At 40.4% G+C, this 17,736-nt stretch overlaps 1 long non-coding RNA gene across 1 annotated transcript in view; it reads left to right on the forward strand.

The window, feature by feature from the left end:
* The window catches only part of LOC111178350 (uncharacterized), a 54,240-nt gene extending 45,867 nt beyond the window's left edge, over window positions 1-8,373 (forward strand). The window contains exon 5 of the long non-coding RNA XR_016394282.1: window positions 6,534-8,373. This is a non-coding gene — a long non-coding RNA (uncharacterized LOC111178350). The remainder of the gene's footprint in view (window positions 1-6,533) is intronic.
* Window positions 8,374-17,736: the final 9,363 nt, after the last annotated feature.

The raw sequence follows: 17,736 nt of genomic DNA on the forward strand, positions 1-17,736 counted from the left end.
TTGTTTTCTCTCTTTCTCTCTCTCTCTCTCTCTCTTTTTTTTTTTTTTTTGAGACTGGAACAGCACAATCTTTATTCAATGGCCAAAGAATGGAGAAGCAGGAACGTAGTTTGCAAATCAACTTCTCCAGACTGTTTCTAATTTTAGACTATTATGACTACTGCTGCTATGACCATTCATGTGCAGTTTTTGTGTGGACATATATTTTCATTTCTTTTGGTTGTATATGTAGGAGAGGGGTTGCTGTGTTATATAGTAACTCTATGTTATAGTCTTTTGAGGAGCTGCCAGACAGATTTCCAAAGTGGTGTATCATTTTACATTCCTACGAGGAATGTATGAAGATTCCAATTTCTCCACATCTTCACCAACCCTTAATACTAAACAAAGCCCCTATTTTGACATTTTTAAATGTACAATTCGGTGGCATTAAGTATATACATAATTTTGTGTAACCGTTACCACTATCTCTTTCCAAAACTTTACCATCATCCAAAACAAAAACTCTATAACCATTAAGCAATGATTCCCTATTGGGCCCCAAATGTTTTTTAACAACTTTATTGTGCTGTGAAAACTCTGCCTACCAGTCAGGACAATAGTTTGGCTGCTGCAAGTAAGAAAACTAGCTCTATCTTGGTTTGGTCAGTCGCTTTCAATTTAGATCTGGGGTTTTTTGGCCAAAGAGTCCTCGCCCTGTGGGTGAGCTTGTTAAACCTAATATCTGGAGGGAGACCAATTTTAACCACCTTAATGACTGATGGGACTTACTAATCTTGATCTCCAAGGTATTCAAATGGCTTGTGGCAGGCTTATTAAGAAGTCAGTAAAAAGTAAGTCAGGGCCACAGGCCCTTGCAAAGATCTTATTGGAGGCAAACTTTGTTCCAAAGATAGCTGGAAGATGAATTGTCTAGGAACAACTTCATTTTAAGTGACCAAAAATAATAGTGCCTGGGGAGGATGAGACATGATTCTGGCTTGGAACAGTAGACTAGGACCAAAAGATCAGAGCCGGAAATTCCAAGTTTCCTACTGCCTTTTCTTTCACAAATTAAAACATTTAGTGAGGGTAGGGATAAACTTTGTGATTTCCTTTCTTCATCCAACAAGTTCAAGGTGTTTAGAACATGATGCTTATTAGACAAGACTCAATCTGCAGTTCACAAATCCAAAGTAGCAATAACTCTCAAAGCCCAGGCAGATACTTCCCAGATGCATGATGTCAGTCACAGGAAATAGCAGGATGGAAAAAGAATAGGGAAGATTTAGTGAAAATCACTCCACCATAAATACAATCTAAACTACATGCCCTATTTGCGGACCAGCGATGAGACAAATACTTGAACACAATATGCTATTCCAGGGAACTAGAGCCCAGAAGAGGCTGACTGGCTTATGCTGCGTCACCTAGAAATCCAAGAAGAGAGCTAAGATTTAGTACCCTTGTTTCCTGATACCTGGTTTAGTGGTTTATTTTTATCAGTATCTGTTGGTATTCTGTGCTTGGAGTGCATAAGGGAGATGGTTCTCAGAGATTCTCTATGAAGTTTTCATCTGGTCAGGGGTGATCGATCAGTACCTTTACCTCAAATTCACCTCCAATTTAGTCTTCATATCATACTTGTTCAGAACCCAAATTCTGAACAGTTCAGAAGAATGAGGGGATCAGTATCCAGACCTGCTACAATATATTATCTAAAATGTCCAGTTTTCAACAAAAAAATTATGAGACATTCAAAGAAACAGGAAAGTATGATGTGACCCATACACAGGAGGAAAAAAGCCATCAACAGAAACTCCCTGTGAGAGGGCCCAGATATCCAACTTAGCAGACAAAGACTTCAAAGCAGCTATCATAAATATATTGAAAGAACTGAAGAAAACCACGCTTAAAGAATCAAAAGAAGGTAGGGTAACAATCTCTCATAAGATAATCAATAAAGAGATGGAAATTATTGTTTTTAAAAGAACCTAATGGATATCCTGAACTTGAAAACTGTGATAATAGAAAAAAAAATTCACTAGAGGGGCTCAGCAGTATATTTGAACTGGTAGAAGAAAGAATCAGCAAACTTGAAGATAGAAAGATAGATGATAGATAGATAGATATTATTTGACCTCAAAAACAGAGAGAAAAGAGGATGAAGAAATATGAACAGAACTTCAGAGGAATGTGAGAATCATTAAGCACATCAACACATGCACAATGGGAATACCAGAAGGAGAAAGAGAAAGAGAGGAGCAGAAAAATATTTAAAGAAATAATGGCTGAAAACTTCTGAAATTTGATGAAAAACATTAATCTACACATCCAAGAAGCTCAACTAATCCCAAGTAGAATAAACACAAAGAGATCCACATCAGACACATCATAGTAAAAATGTTCAAAGTGAATATCTAGAAAACATCAAGAAAAAACCCCAACACATCACAAACAAGGGAACCCAAATAAGATTAATAACTGACTTCTCACCAGAAACAATGGAGGCTAGAAAGCAGTGAGATGCCATATTCAAAATGCTGAGGGGAAAATCCCTGTCAAATAGGAATCTTTTATCCAGTAAACTATTTCTCAAAAATAAAAGTGAAACAGACAATCCTAGATAAACAAACTCTGAGAGAATTCACTCTTAGCTAGAGTTACAAGAAACAAGGAAGTTCTTCAAGCTGACTCAAATCCACACAAAAAAACAAAGAGCACTAGTAAATATAATTATACAATTATAAAAGACAGTATATCAATATATATTTTTCTCCCTTTTTTCTCTTAAATGATCTAGAAAGCAGTTCTATAAAAGAACATGTTTGAAAATGACAGCACAATGGAGGTGGGTGGGAACAAAGCTGTAGTGAAATAAGAAATGAGTTACAAGACGGTAACTCAAATCTGCAGGAACAAACGAAGAGAGCCAAAATTGGTAAATAAGAAGGTGATATAAAAAACTCTAAATGTAACTTGCTTTCCTTTCTTTTCTCAACCTTAAAAAATGACATAAGATTATATTAATGAATAATTATGACAGTGTATTATTCAGTTTGTAACAAAACTATAAACCAGTTAGACCTAACAGACATCTATAAAATGCTCCAACCACCAACAGCCAAATACACATTCTTCTGAGATGAATATGGACTATTCTCCAGAACAGGTTATATTCTAGATTATAAGACAAGCCCTAATAAATTTAAAAGATTTGAAGTTATACAAAACATGACTTCTGACCACAATGGAAATAAATTAGAATCAGTTAAGACAAGGAAATTTGGTAAATTCACAAATATGTGGATATTAAACACTTCACTCCTAAATAACTGATAGGTCAAAAAAGAAGTTACAAAGGAAATTAGAACATACTTTGAGATGAATGAAAATGGAAGCAAAACATACCAAAATTTATGGAATGTACCAAAGTAGTATCTAGAAAGAAATTTATAGCTGTAGATGCCTGTATTGAAGAAAAAAGAAAAAGATCTCAAATCAATAACCTATTCTTCCATTTTCAGAAACTAGAAAAAGAAGAGCAAACTAAACCCAAATCAAGCAGATGGAAGGAAATAGATTAGAGTGGAAATTAATGGAACAAAGGATAGGAAAAACAATAGAGAAAATGAACAAAACCAAAAGCTGCTTCTTTGAAAAGATCTACAAAATGACAAACCTTTAGCTAGACTGACCAAGAAACAAAAGAGAGAAGATTCAAATTACTAAAATCAGAAATAAAAGAAGACACTACTACCAACTCCACAAAAATAAAAAGGATAAAAAAGCGAATACTATCAATAATTGTATGCCAATAAATTAGATAACTTGGATAAAATGGACCAATTCTTTGAAAGACAGAAACTACAGACTTCTCTGGTGGTACAGTGGTTAAGAATCTACCTGCCAATGTAGGGGACACGGGTTTGAGCCCTGGTCCAGAAGATTCCACATGCCGCGGAGCAGCTAAGCCCATGCGCCACAACTACTGAGCCTGTGCTCTGGAGCCCATGAGCCACAACTACTGAAGCCCGCGTGCCTTGAGCCTGTGCTCCGCAACAAGAGAAGCCGCCACAATGAGAAGCTGTGCACTGCAACGAAGAGTAGCCCCCGCTCCACTCAACTAGAGAAAAGCCTGTGCCAGCAGCGAAGACCCAGTGCAGCCAAAAATAAATCAATTAATTAAAAAAAAAAAACTACACAAACTATGCAAGAAGAACAGAAAATCATAATAAACCTGTAACAAATAAATTGATTGAGTTAGGAATTTAAGACTTCCCACAAAGAATAGGTTAGGCCCAGATGAGGTCACTGTTGAATTTTACCAAAATTTAAAGAAATAATACAAAATTTTCACAAACTCTTCCAAAAAATAGAAGAGGAAATAACACTTCCAACTCATTCTTTGAGGCTGGTGTTACCCTGATTCCAAAGCCAGACATCACAGGAAAAGTACAGAAAAATATCTCTTATGAATAAAAATTGTCAACATTATACTAGCAAACTGAATCCAGCAACATATAAAAGTGACTATACACTTAGAAGAAAACAGGACAGAGCTTTACAACATTGGATTTGGCAGTGATCTCTTGGATATAATACCAAAGGCATAGGTAACGAAAGAAAAAATAGATTATGTCTAGAAATATAGAAAGAACACTTACAACTCAATAATAAGACAAATAACCCAATTTTAAAATGGACAGGGAACACTCCTACCCTGTTGATGGGAATGTAAATTGGTATAACCATTATGGAGAACAGTATGGAAGTTCCTTAAAAAACTAAATACAGGACTACCATATGATCCAGCAATCCCACTCCTGGGCATATATCCAGAGAAAACTATAATTCAAAAAGATACGTGCACCCCAGTGTTCACTGCAGCACTGTTTACAACAGCCAAGACATGGAAGCAGCCTAAATGTCCATCGACAGATGAATGGATAAAGAAGATGTGGCACATATATACAATGGAATTACTCAGCCATAAAAAAGAACGAAATAATGCCATTTGCAGCAACATGGATGGACCTAGAGATTACTATACTAAGTGAAGTAAGTCAGACAGAAAGACAAATATCATATGATATCACTTCTATGTGGAATCTAATAAAAAATGATATAAATGAACTTTTTACAAAACAGACTCACACATCTTGAAATCAAACTTACGGTTACCAAAAGGGGAACATGGGGGAAGTGATAAATTAGGAGATTGGGATTAACATATACACACTACTATATATAAAATAGATAACTAACAAGGACCTACCGTATAGCACAATATTCTGTAATAACCTATATGGGAAACGAATCTGAAAAAGAATGGAGATATATATACACACACACACACACACACACACACACACCCCTGAAACTAACACAACATTGAAAATCAACTATACTCCAGTAAAAATTTTAAAAAACAAATAAGTAAATAAAGCCATGTGAACCAATCTTAGGACAACACCAGGCATGCCCTACAAAAGCAACCTGGTTTCCTCCCAAAATGGATATACCCTGAAGACCCTAAATTGCTTATAAAAACAATTAAAGCCAATCACATTTGATACCCTAAAAAATAAAATGGACAAAGAATTTGAATAAACATTCCTTCAAGGAAGATATACAAAAGGCCAGTCAATAAGCACATGAACAGGTGCTTAACATCATTAGCTGTCGGGGAAATACAAATCAAAACTAAAATGAGGGCTTCCCTGGTGGCACAGTGGTTGAGAGTCCGCCTGCCGATGCAGGGGACACGGGTTCGTGTCCCGTTCCGGGAAGATCCCACATGCCACGGAGCGGCTAGGCCCGTGAGCCATGGCCACTGAGCCTGCGCATCTGGAGCCTGTGCTCCGCAACGGGAGAGGCCACAACAGTGAGAGGCCCACGTACCGCAAAAACAAAACAAAACTAAACTAAACTAAAACTAAAATGAGATACCTCTTAATACCCACTAGGATAGCTATAGTCAAAAAGACTTTGCGTACCACACACAAAAAAAAGGCACAATAGTCAATTTCATGTTATGTATATTCTACCACACACACACACACACACACACACACACACATACACACCCCTTGGGGCCCCACTGCTGCTGGCTCTCTGTCCAGAATGTTCCTCAAATTGTTTAATAATAACATCTAATCTGAGGCTTTGCCAGCACCTGAGGTTCCTGAAGAGCTCCAAAGATTTCCTGAGTATTACTGCCAACAGCATGGCAAACGGAAAAAAAATTAACTTCCCATATCTCTGCCTGTTTCCCCAGAAACTTGGAAATAATCTGTAGCTACTTAGAGTCCAGGGGTGCAGAAAGGCTTAAGAAGGGTGTATTGACATTTGGAGTTAGTCTGAGTTGGCATCCACTTCTGTGTACCCTCATTAAGTGGTACCTGAAATAACTAGCAGGATCATTAAGTGGCTTAATCCTTCTAAATTGTTAGAATTAATCTAGAATTATGATGATATAACCCCAACTAACTGCCAATAGTTTTGAACATCCTTTTCTGATTGACTATGTCTTTTTCCTGTTTATCTGTCAGGCCACTGCAGCCTTGTGACCCAAGGCTCTGGAATGGATCAGCCCTCCTACTCACTCCCTCCTGCACACACCGTGTCTCCATGGAAACAGCTTGTCAGGCCCTGTTTGGCTGCAGGTTCTGAAGACCTCTCATCTGCAGCCCCAGTCCTGCACAGATTCAGTCTTAATAAGCCAGGCTTCTAAGGAGGAACTTGTACTAGGAGGCCCATCCTCTCTAGCTGGTGGGGTCTGGAATTGTCCTTAAGTCTCCTTTGGAGTATACGTGGGGAGTCCTGAATGCTACTGAGTTGCCCTGACCTTCCAACACTGATATTCAGGTCAATGGCAGGGTTTCCATCCTGGGTTTCTGCTTCAACCTGAACTCATCATCTCCTTCTAGCAAGCCTTCTGCTCCCATCATCTCTCCCCACCCACTAAAGGTGAAAGTCATTCTGAGCTCTACAGGCCCCACCTGTGGCTAATCACCAAGGTCAGTTGGTAACTACTTTTGTATCACTCAACCTCATCTTTCTTGCATCCCTATTGCCTCTGCTATAGTTCAGGCCCACATTATTTTCTTCTTCAATTACTGCAAGATCCTCCAACCTGGTCCTCCTACTTCTATGCTTGCTTTCCTTACATCCAATCTCCATATTACAACCAGTGAGAAAACTTCCTAAAAAAACAGATCTGACACGTCCTTCTCCCACAGAAAGTCAGTGGTTCCCATTGCCCTCAGGATAGAACTCAGACCCTCTTACATACATACAAGATTACACCTTTAATCTGACCCCTGCTCACCTCTCCAGGATCATCTCTTGCCCCTTCCCAGGGGCATATTCGGATCTTGGCCACACCAAACCACTTACCTTCTCCAATGAACCACCTGTTCTCTCTTGCCTCTGTGACTTTGCACTGTTTCCTCCTTCACCTGGAGTGTCCATTCTCCATGCCCCACCCCACCCCCCATAAACCGTTCACATTCTTGGGGAAGCTTTTCCAACTGTCAAATCTTAAGTGCCTCTTCTATGTTCTCTTAGAGCTCCTATATTTACTCCCTTTCTGCTGAACTGTCAACTTCCTGAGGGCAAGGAATATGCCAACCTCTAGTTCAGGGCCTAATATATTCACTCAAATGTCTGTTGTATATGTGAAAGAATAAAGACTAAGTCTCTGGAATAAAAATGCCACCCCATGCTAATTACAAGTATCCTTTTCCAGAGTCTTCTGTTGTTGGGCATCATTCATCCATCAGATCGGATCAGGCATTTGCTACACTGCCAGGACACTGCGACTTGGACTGCTGGCCACTGTCCTTGGGGGTACATCTACAAATGGGTCAGTTGCCCCAGTTCACTCTGGCTAGTTCTGGTTGCCTCTTTTTTGTTAGTCACTGGGGAGGTCCCTGCCGGCCTTGTGGCTGAACCCTTGTGGCCTCAGTCAGCAGCTGGAGAGCCATTCCTAAGAGCTGAGATAGTGACTCAGCCCTTCTCTCATTACCGAGGGAAGATTCCTTTCTCACTGGTTATGCAATGTCACAGGCTATGTTTTCATTAGTGGAGTCCAAAATTTGGAATCGTGGTAAGAGGAGAAAATGGCAGTTAATCTCAGGAATAGATAAGATCTGTCATGTTTCTGCAGGAGAGATTTTCTTTTTTTCTCTTTTTGTTTTTGGTGGGTCATGGGTGGGTGAAGGAAGTGGTAAGGAACCTGTGTTCATATATAAAGAAATAAATCAAAGGAGGAGTTGGATGTAAACGATGCTTTTGCTCGGAGAGTTCAATGGATTATCTCGGAAAGAAGCCAGAAAAAGAGAGACTTCTCATCAGAGGTAGGTGCCCACCCATGTATGTAAAAGAGCATTTAGACCTCAGCCCTGTTCCATTCATTTTTTCCTAAATCAACACATCTCTCATCTCCCAGAAATGAGAAACCAGTCAACTTTTTGCTGTGGACCTGGATGAAATGAAAAAAAAGAATGGATTTTGCTTCAAACTGCGTTCCCTTGCTTGCAGTGTAAGGCTTACACAGAAGAGTAAGGACACTAGGAAGAGGAAGTAGCAAAGCAAAGGCACAATCTCACCTTCTCCCCTGCAGTAAGAAAGTAAAAGATCCATTAGATGAGAAAATGTATGTGAAAGCACTTAGCACAGTGCTTGGCGAATGGATGGGATTCAATAATATTGACCCTTTGTTTTATCTATGCTCAATGTAGAGACTCATAAGGCAGATTATGTGTAGGAAGAATATAGGGGGAACCAGTGGGAGTGAGGGAGTATGCTCTATCTGGATGATAGTTAAAATTTTGCTGTTAGAGTTTCTTTCCTTTGACTGTATCAAAAAACAAACACCAACTAGAGGCAAAAGACATTGTCTTCAGACATTTCTATTTGTATTTTACTATTAATCGTTCATTATATTCTTTCTCTCTTGTCTGTCTTTTTTTTTTTTTCAGGCAGTAATGGAGAGAACTTAAAGGCATTAAACATCATAGATGAGGGTGGAAGTACACGTTTTCTGTTCTTTAAGCTAGACAAAAACCTAACAGTCTGAATTGGAATACTATCACTCATAATTTCTACTATATAAATAAATAATTTTAACAAGTATAACGTCCTAGTAGACATGAGACAGTTAATGTAGAGACCAAGGAACAACTGGGTCATTTGCCTCAGTACTGAGGTAGTTTCTTAATTGGACGTGTTAAGAGTGGTAGAAGATCTCATCTGTTGACAACTTAGAAAGTTGCAGTTGAGGAGGCAAAAGGAAAACAGAAATCATAAGCACTTTTACACATATGAAGTTGTTAATAGGCAGCTTCTAACTCTATGTATGTTCGTATTACTAAAACCTAGAACAGCACTCAGAGTACTTGTAAGTGCTCAACAACTGTTTGTTTAACCAAAACGAAACTAAAAGAAAAACAAAATGAAACAAACAAAACTGGTACTTGTTAACATCAGTCAGCTATGTCCCACTCTAGGTTCATAATACTATCAGATTAATAAAAACTCTGAAACCAAAGTAACCATGTCCTGTGATTGTATAGCATCATCCCACATGTATTTCCTTTTCATACTCAACAGTTCTATACTCAACATATACTCAATATGTAGTCTTTATTGTCTCCATTTACAGGTAAAGGAACCATGTCATAACAGGTAAAGGGGCTTGCTCAGATAAGCAAGAAAATTAATGTTAACCTAGAGTCTAAGATTCTTTTTTTTTTTTTTAAGATTCTTAACTCCAAAATGAATAGACAAAATTAAAAGACAAAAAAATCCTTTATTAGGGGCAAAGAGATCCTCCTTAATATTTTAATAAAGAGCTATCACAACTCAATAATTAAAAGACAAAGACCCTAATAGAAAAATTGGCAAAGTATACAAACTAACAAATCATAAAAGGAGATCTCTGTAGTAATCAAAGAAATACTTTATTGTTAATCAGGCTCTGCTTAAAATGTGAGTTCAGAGATCGCTGGTAAAATGGCCTAGAATAGATTTCAGAACAAAGGTTAAAGATAAATGGGCCTTGGGGCTTCCCTGGTGGTGCAGTGGTTAAGAACCTGCCTGCCAACGCAGGGGACATGGGTTCGAGCCCTGGTCTGGGAAGATCCCACATGCTGCAGAGCAACTAAGCCAGTGCACTACAACTACTGAGCCTGCGCTCTAGAGCCCGCGAGCCACAACTACTGAAGCCCGCGTGCCCAGAGCCCATGCTCCGCAACAAGAGAAGCCACTGCAACGAGAAGCCTGTGCACTGCAACAAAGAGTAGCCCCCGCTCACCACAACTAGAGAAAGCCCGCGTGCACAGCAACAGAGACTCAATGCAGCCAAAAATAAATAAATAAAATAAATAAATTTATAATAAATAAATAAATGGGACTTGGACTTCCCTGGTGGTGCAGTGGTTAAGAATCCGCCTGCCAATGCAGGGGACACGAGTTCGAGCCCTGGTCCGGGAAGATCCCACATGCTGCAGAGCCACTAAGCCCATGTACCACAACTACTGAGCCTGAGCTCTAGAGCCCACAAGCCACAACTGCTGAGCCTGCATGCTACAACTACTGAAGCCCGAGGTCCTAGAGCCCATGCTCCACAACAAGAGAAGCCACCACGATGAAAAGCCCAGGCACCGCAACGAAGAGTAGCCCCCGCTTGCTGCAAGTAGAGAAAGCCCACACGTAGCAACAAAGACTCAACACAGCCAAAAATAAATAAATAAAACAAATAAATTTATAATAAATAAATGAGCCTTTTCCTTGCCCTAATCCCAATTTGAGTTTTGCAATTTTAATACCTTCCACAGGGAGTGAAGACATGAGAAAGCCAAAAGCATTGGGAAGAACAGATCAGCATTGTCTGGGCCTCAGAGATAATTATCAGCAGCTGAGGAGAAGGAATTCATAGGGCAGCATCCCAGAGCCTGTGGGCCCCCGATGTTCCTCAGGGACAGAGTCAAGCCTTGTCTGGCTCTATGAAGAGCCCTGTAGTCTTGCTCCTCAAACTGTGGTTTGTGGGCAGCAGCAGGGATATCTCCAGGGAGCTTACGGAAATGCCGAACCTCGAGCCCTGACTCCAGGCATCTTGAATCAGAATCTGCATTTTAGCAAGTTTCCCGGGTAACAAACACACACAGTGAAGCTTGAAAAGCATTGCCCTGGGGGACGTGGCTCAGGGTATGCTCATTGCAGGTGCTCAGTAAATGCATGCCCACTGAATGAAAGACTGGACAGGGTGATCTCTGCAGTCCCTTTCAAAAGTAAATCATCTGGGCTTCACTGGTGGTGCAGTGGTTGAGAGTCCGCCTGCCGATGCAGGGGACACGGGTTCGTGCCCCAGTCCGGGAAGATCCCACATGCCGCGGAGCGGCTAGGTCCGTGAGCCATGGCCGCTGAGCCTGCGCATCCGGAGCCTGTGCTCCGCAACGGGAGAGGCCACAACAGTGAGAGGCCCGCGTACCGCAAAAAAAAAAAAAAAAAAAAAAGTAAATCATCTGATTTACTGAAAACTAGTCACTATCCAGTTGAGTGAAGTATCAACCATTTTACAAAGGGCTTTAAGTAAGATTAATGAATTAATACTGGTGTTTTGGTGTTGAAGTTTTCTACAGTGAATTCAGAGTTTATTATCAGTATCATTTCACTAGGCTTCTTTATATGCCCAGGAGGCACCATCAAGGCATAAATCCTTCTCTTTTGTCCTCTCTGGTCTACCTCTCACAAAAAGGAAAGAAGTGGGAATGTAAAATAGAATGAGTAGAAATGAGAGCAAGTCTGAAAATGCTGGAGAAAAGAATGCCCACCAATGTAAAGACATTGCTCTTTTATCTGCCTTTCCAGTGAGTGGAGTCTCTAAGCTTTCACCTTGTACCATATGGGCATGTGTGTGGAGGAAGTGGTGGTGAGGAGGGAAAGAAGAGACAAGGAAGAGAAAGAAGAGACCAAGAATTAAGGATCCCTGTGCTGTCCAATGAGCTGACACAGGCAAAGGTACCAAATCTGGCCGTTAAAGTGCATCTGAAGAAACTGTGTGCACCATCATTATTATTGTCATTATCATCATTTTTAGTTCTACTTGCTGTCTGCCAACATCTTCACAGAGCAGACCATTTTAATAGTGACCCAGCCCATACCTTCAAGGTTGTCCACAGACCTGATGCTGCCAGAAAACCAGTTACAAGAAGGGAGACGAAAGGGATCCAGAGAATGGAGAGGCATTCTGAGTTCCATTAATGAGTGAGGTGACTCACGGCTGACTCAGACAAACGAAGACAAGCCTGGAGAGGGGAGACGGTGGGGGGCAGACCTCAAAGGAGCCCTGCCAAAATGTTCAAATGGGAGCTAGGAGGCCAGGGACACGGTGTTATTTAGAGAGCAGCCTGCAGCTCTGGTGTTGAAGGGAGGAGTGGATCTGAAAACAGAGGGAGAAAATTGCATTTGAGGCCAAAAACTGAGTTGTGAATCTGTAGCTTTCTTTGCTTTGACAAATGTGTAACATTCTCTGGTGACATTGACCTGCTCCTTGGTAAATCTTAGAATATTAACTCAATAGGAATTAATTGTCATCAGTTTCCTGGGGAGTAGAGGTAAATCAGGTTCCACTCTCATTTTTCTAATGATCTCAGTGAGAAAAATAAGCCTCTTTCTTTAGTATTTTACATTTGGAGAACACTGTGATCCGACCTGTGCTTATAGATGATAGATTTTTTAAAAACTTGAACATATGACTAAGCATCTTCTCTCTGATTAACGGCTAATTGAGGTTTCAGTTTGAAGATTCCAAAGTTAGATACTGTTATGAAGGTTCACAACTTCATTTTCCTATATGCACTGTACTGAAATGATATGTCCCACCACACACTATATCTAGGTCCCCTAAAGCAGGCGTCCCCAACCCTGCCAGTACTGGTCTGCAGCCTGCTAGGAACTGGGCCACACAGCGGGAGGTAAGCAGCGGGCAAAGTTTCATCTGCCGCTCCCCATTGCTCCCCATCACTCACATTACCACCTGAAACATCCGCCACCCCCCCCCGCCCCCGTCTGTCAAAAAATTGTCTTCCACGAAACCAGTCTGGTGCCAAAAATGTTTGGGACCATTGTCCTCAAGACCATGCATTTGCGAGATGGCTAGATGGAGGTATCGACTACTTGGGTGACATGGTTTTTCTCTGTGTACTAAAAAACCCACACAGAGATCAAACCCATGACCTCAGCCTCATTAAGACAATGCAAACCAACTGAGCTATCTAAAAATAATTTTGGTCGATTACACATTTATATATGATTTGATGACTATTGTCTCAAATGTACTTCACCAGAATGGCACGATTGTGGAATAGACAGGGGTTCTTTGCCAGCTTGGCCACCCGTGAACTTTCACTAAGGTGAAAAATAAGTTGCTCCAAACGCAAAACTTTTCAACTTTGCCTGCCCCCAACAGGCAGCAATGGCAGTTGGACGTGGTTGTTTTAGTCTTGGCCAACTAGTTTTCTACTATCAGCAGGTCTACTGTATTTAATTGGGGGCGTTTTGCAACATTATTAAGCCCAGTATGTCTGACAATTGCAAAAGCAATGAGAATGTTGAATGTGCTATTAAGAGGCTTATGATTATGATGAAAATCAAAATGAAAATGAAAGAGATTAACAAAATGAATATTAGGAATGGTAAGGAAAATCACCAGTGTTGCATGTGGGTAAGAGATAGATCATTAGTCAATAGGGGTGATTATGAAAGACAAAGAGAGCTTCAAAACGTGTGAAAAACGCTGGCTGGGTCAGTGCAATGAACATCACAATCAGCAAGAAATGAGGAAAAGTAATCCAAGCAATGGAAACAATTTTTAGTTTGTGATTAGAGACCTGGCATCAGCTTTGAATGCCTATAATCCAAATATTAATTCAGGTAAGGGCTAAAAAATATGTTCAAGCATTTAAAACCCAGGTGTGGTAAAAGTTCTCATTCTGGGGCTTCCCTGGTGGCGCAGTGGTTGAGAGTCCGCCTGCCGATGCAGGGCACACAGGTTCGTGCCCCGGTCCGGGAAGATCCCACCTGCCACGGAGCGGCTGGACCCGTGAGCCATGGCCGCTGAGCCTGCGCGTCCGGAGCCTGTGCTCCGCAACGGGAGAGGCCACAACAGTGAGAGGCCCGCGTACAGCAAAAAAGAAAACAAAAAGTTCTCATTCTGGATCCTTTGCTGAAAACCAGTGATAGTTCCATAGATTCAAGATCTGTTAGTTCTACACAACATTAAATTCCCTATGGAAGCTGAGAAGGAGTTTTATGACACTTGGCAAAGCCCACCAAAGCCTGCCTTGACCGCCTTTCAATTTATATGGACTGGTCTATTTTGGATAAAGAAGCCCAGTAGGATGGCTATCAGCAAGGAGATTAGAATGCTCTCTAGTCTTAAAGCTTTGAAGGACCATCAAGCCCCTTTTTGGCAGAGACATGTCTTCCTAAGCTTAAATCACTAACAGCCAGTTTTGTCTTACTACAGTTTTTCAGAATTCACCTGTTTATAAGATATAAATGTGTGTATACATTCCTCTGTACACTTTTTGGATCTTGCTTCTTTATTTAACATTGGACAGTGGGATTTTCCTTTAGCTTTTAGCTAATTGTTTAACATGGTCTTTCAATGGAAGCTTGGTATTCCACTTCCTTACTGTCATTTGATCCACCTTTTGCTGAGTTCATAAGAATGCTATGATATTAATATCATTTGGCATAAATTGTTACGTTTCTCTGATTATTTCATGAGGATAAGTTAGTAGAATAAAGTTACTAGGTCATAGTGTTATGAATATATTTAAAGTTTTAATATATTTCTAAATTTTCCTTCAAAATGATTTTGCCAACTGATATCCCTTCAAGAAAAATATCAATGTTCCTGTTTCCATGTACCTTTGTCAGTATTAGATACTATTTTTCTTTTGCCTCTACTCATTTTGAGGAGAAAACATTTTTTAATGTTTATTTATTTGTTATTGAGACCTCTTTCTATGATTTTTAATGCATGTCCTTTGCCAATTTTTCTACGGGAACACTTTCCTTTTAATTATGGATTTGTAATCATTCTTTATATATTAACCAATTTTTTATTTGCCTTTTAACTTTATAATAGTCACCACCATTGTTTTTCATCTCTAAAGGTAATACCAGTTGCAGTTAATTCACATGGCTGATGGGAAAACTGAATGAGAAAATATTTGTGAAAATGCTATAAAACATAAAGGATTTTAATCACATACTTCTAGTGTTGATGCTATCCAGAAATCAAGAGGACTGGACTACAAATCTAACATGAATTTGTAGACAAACTACAAGTCTAACATGAATTTGTAGACAGTCTAACATGAATTTATAGACGAACTCCTATTCTTGACTCTGACAGTATCTTACGAAATAAGAATTATATGTTTTGTAGCATAGTTATTAGGAATGCCATAAAAATAAACAAAGATATCAGCTATCAAAACACTCTAAGGGGGGCTTCCTGGTGGCGCAGTTGTTGGGAGTCCGCCTGCCGATGCAGGGGACACGGGTTCGTACCCCGGTCCGGGAAGATCCCACATGTCGCAGAGCGGCTGGGCCCGTGAGCCATGGCCACTGAGCCTGCACGTCCGGAGCCTGTGCTCCACAGCGGGAGAGGCCACAACAGTGAGAGGCCTGCGTACCGCAAAAAAAAAAAACAAAAACAAAAACAAAACACTCTGAGGGACTTCCCTGGTAGTGCAGTGGTTAAGAATCCTCCTGCCAACACAGGGGACATGGGTTCGAGCCCTGGTCTGGAAAGATCCCACATGCCGCAGAGCAACTAAGCCCATGCCCACAACTACTGAGCCTGCGCTCTAGAGCCTGCAAGCCACAACTACTGAGCCCACGTGCCACAACTACTGAAGCCTGTGTGCCTAGAGCCCATGCTCCACAACAAGAGAAGCCACTGCAATGAGAAGCCCACCCACCACAATGAGAAGCCTACACACCGCAACAAAGAGTAGCCCCCGCTTGCAGCAACTAGAGAAACCCACTTGCAGCAACAAAGACCCAATGCAGCCAAAAATAAATAAATAAAGTAATTTTTAAAAAAAAGAACAACAACGCTCTGAGACTTTTAGATGAATCCATAAAACCAAGCTGTTGCACTATTTTACTTTCTTTTGAAAAAGTTAATTAATCCAGTATAGGCCCACTGTAACAGGAAAGACTCCATAGTCATCACTATTGTTACCTCAGGTTCATAAGTTATGCCTGCTCACCTTTCCAAACGGTCCTTTTCTCAAGTTTTTTTTTTTTTTTTTTTTAATATTTATTTATTTGGTTGCACCGGGTGTTAGTTGCAGAAGGTGGGCTCCTTAGTTGTGGCACATGGGCTCCTTAGTTGCGGTAGGTGGGCTTTTTAGCATGTAGCTTGAGGGCTCATTAGTTGTGGCATGCAAACTCTTAGTTGCGGCATGCACGTGGGATCTAGTTCCCTGACCAAGGATCGAACTTGGGTCCCCTGGCATTGGGAATGCAGAGGCTTAACCACTGCACCACCAGGGAAGTCCCTCAAGTTTTTTTTTTAACGTGAAAACAAAAAGAGATTAATCAGAGAAAAACTCTTCTCCAACAGAAAGATTTTTAAAAACTATATAGTTTTATAATTAATGAAGTAAACAATATTTAAAGGCATACATGGAGAAGCTCTCTCCCAGTGATGTCACCATCCTCCCTCTGCCCACACCCTCATCCTGATGGCTTCTTGTGTATCCTGCCAGTGTTTCTGTATACATACGCAAGCAAATACAAATAAATATTGTCATTATAATTCCTCTTTTCATTCACAAAAGTAGCATACCATATACATTGCTGTCTACCTTGCTTTTTAACTTAATATATTTTGAATAGGAGCCCTCAATAGGAAGACATTTAATGTAAACATGAGACATGATATTGGCATTAAACAAGAAAATTTTTAAATTCCTGTCTTGGTTCTGTCACCATAATTATATAAGCTCAGAGTTGGACAGTGTGCTGGAAGATTTGCTAGTCAGTCATCAAACCATTTTCCTCATTTTCCTGGGCACAGGACTGCCTCCCCTGCAGTTAGGTGTGGCCATGTGACTGAATTCTACTGGATAGAAAGAATGCGAGCAGAGCTGACATGTACCACTTCTAGGTCCATCCCCTAAAAACCTCCCCACACAATCCTCCACAATCTTTCCCTGTCTGTCAGCAGGATGTCAACGCCTAAAGCAACCTTATAACAGCATGTTGAAGATGGCAGAATTATGAGATGGAAGGGCCTGGTTCTTTGAACTACCACTTGGAAGAGAGCCACCCACCATCAGGATCACCCATTTTGGATGTTATATGAGTGAGAAATAAATTTCCTGTCATGTCTGAGCCATGAGACAGTTTTAGGTTTGATACACAGATTTAATACAGCAGCTAGTATTGCCTTAATTAGCCCAGATGACAACCTCAAAGTCCTTCTAGTCCAATGACTGGCATATAGCAGGCACTCAATAAATGTATTTGGATGCATGAATGAACATTTGAACACCTCTGGAGATAGAGAGTTAATTCACTATCCCATTGGTCAGTTTAATACATTTGGATCAGCTTGAATGATTGGAAAATTACTTATATGAAGCTAAAACCTATCAGCTTCTAACTTGTACCAATTTGTAACTGCCCTTCGCAATCACACAAAATAAGTCTGAGCCCTCTTCA

The sequence above is a fragment of the Delphinapterus leucas genome, chromosome 9 (assembly GCF_059928025.1).
Source record: "Delphinapterus leucas isolate spDelLeu-1000000601 "Yukka" chromosome 9, BTC_Dleu_Yukka2, whole genome shotgun sequence".
Lineage (NCBI taxonomy): Eukaryota > Metazoa > Chordata > Mammalia > Artiodactyla > Monodontidae > Delphinapterus > Delphinapterus leucas.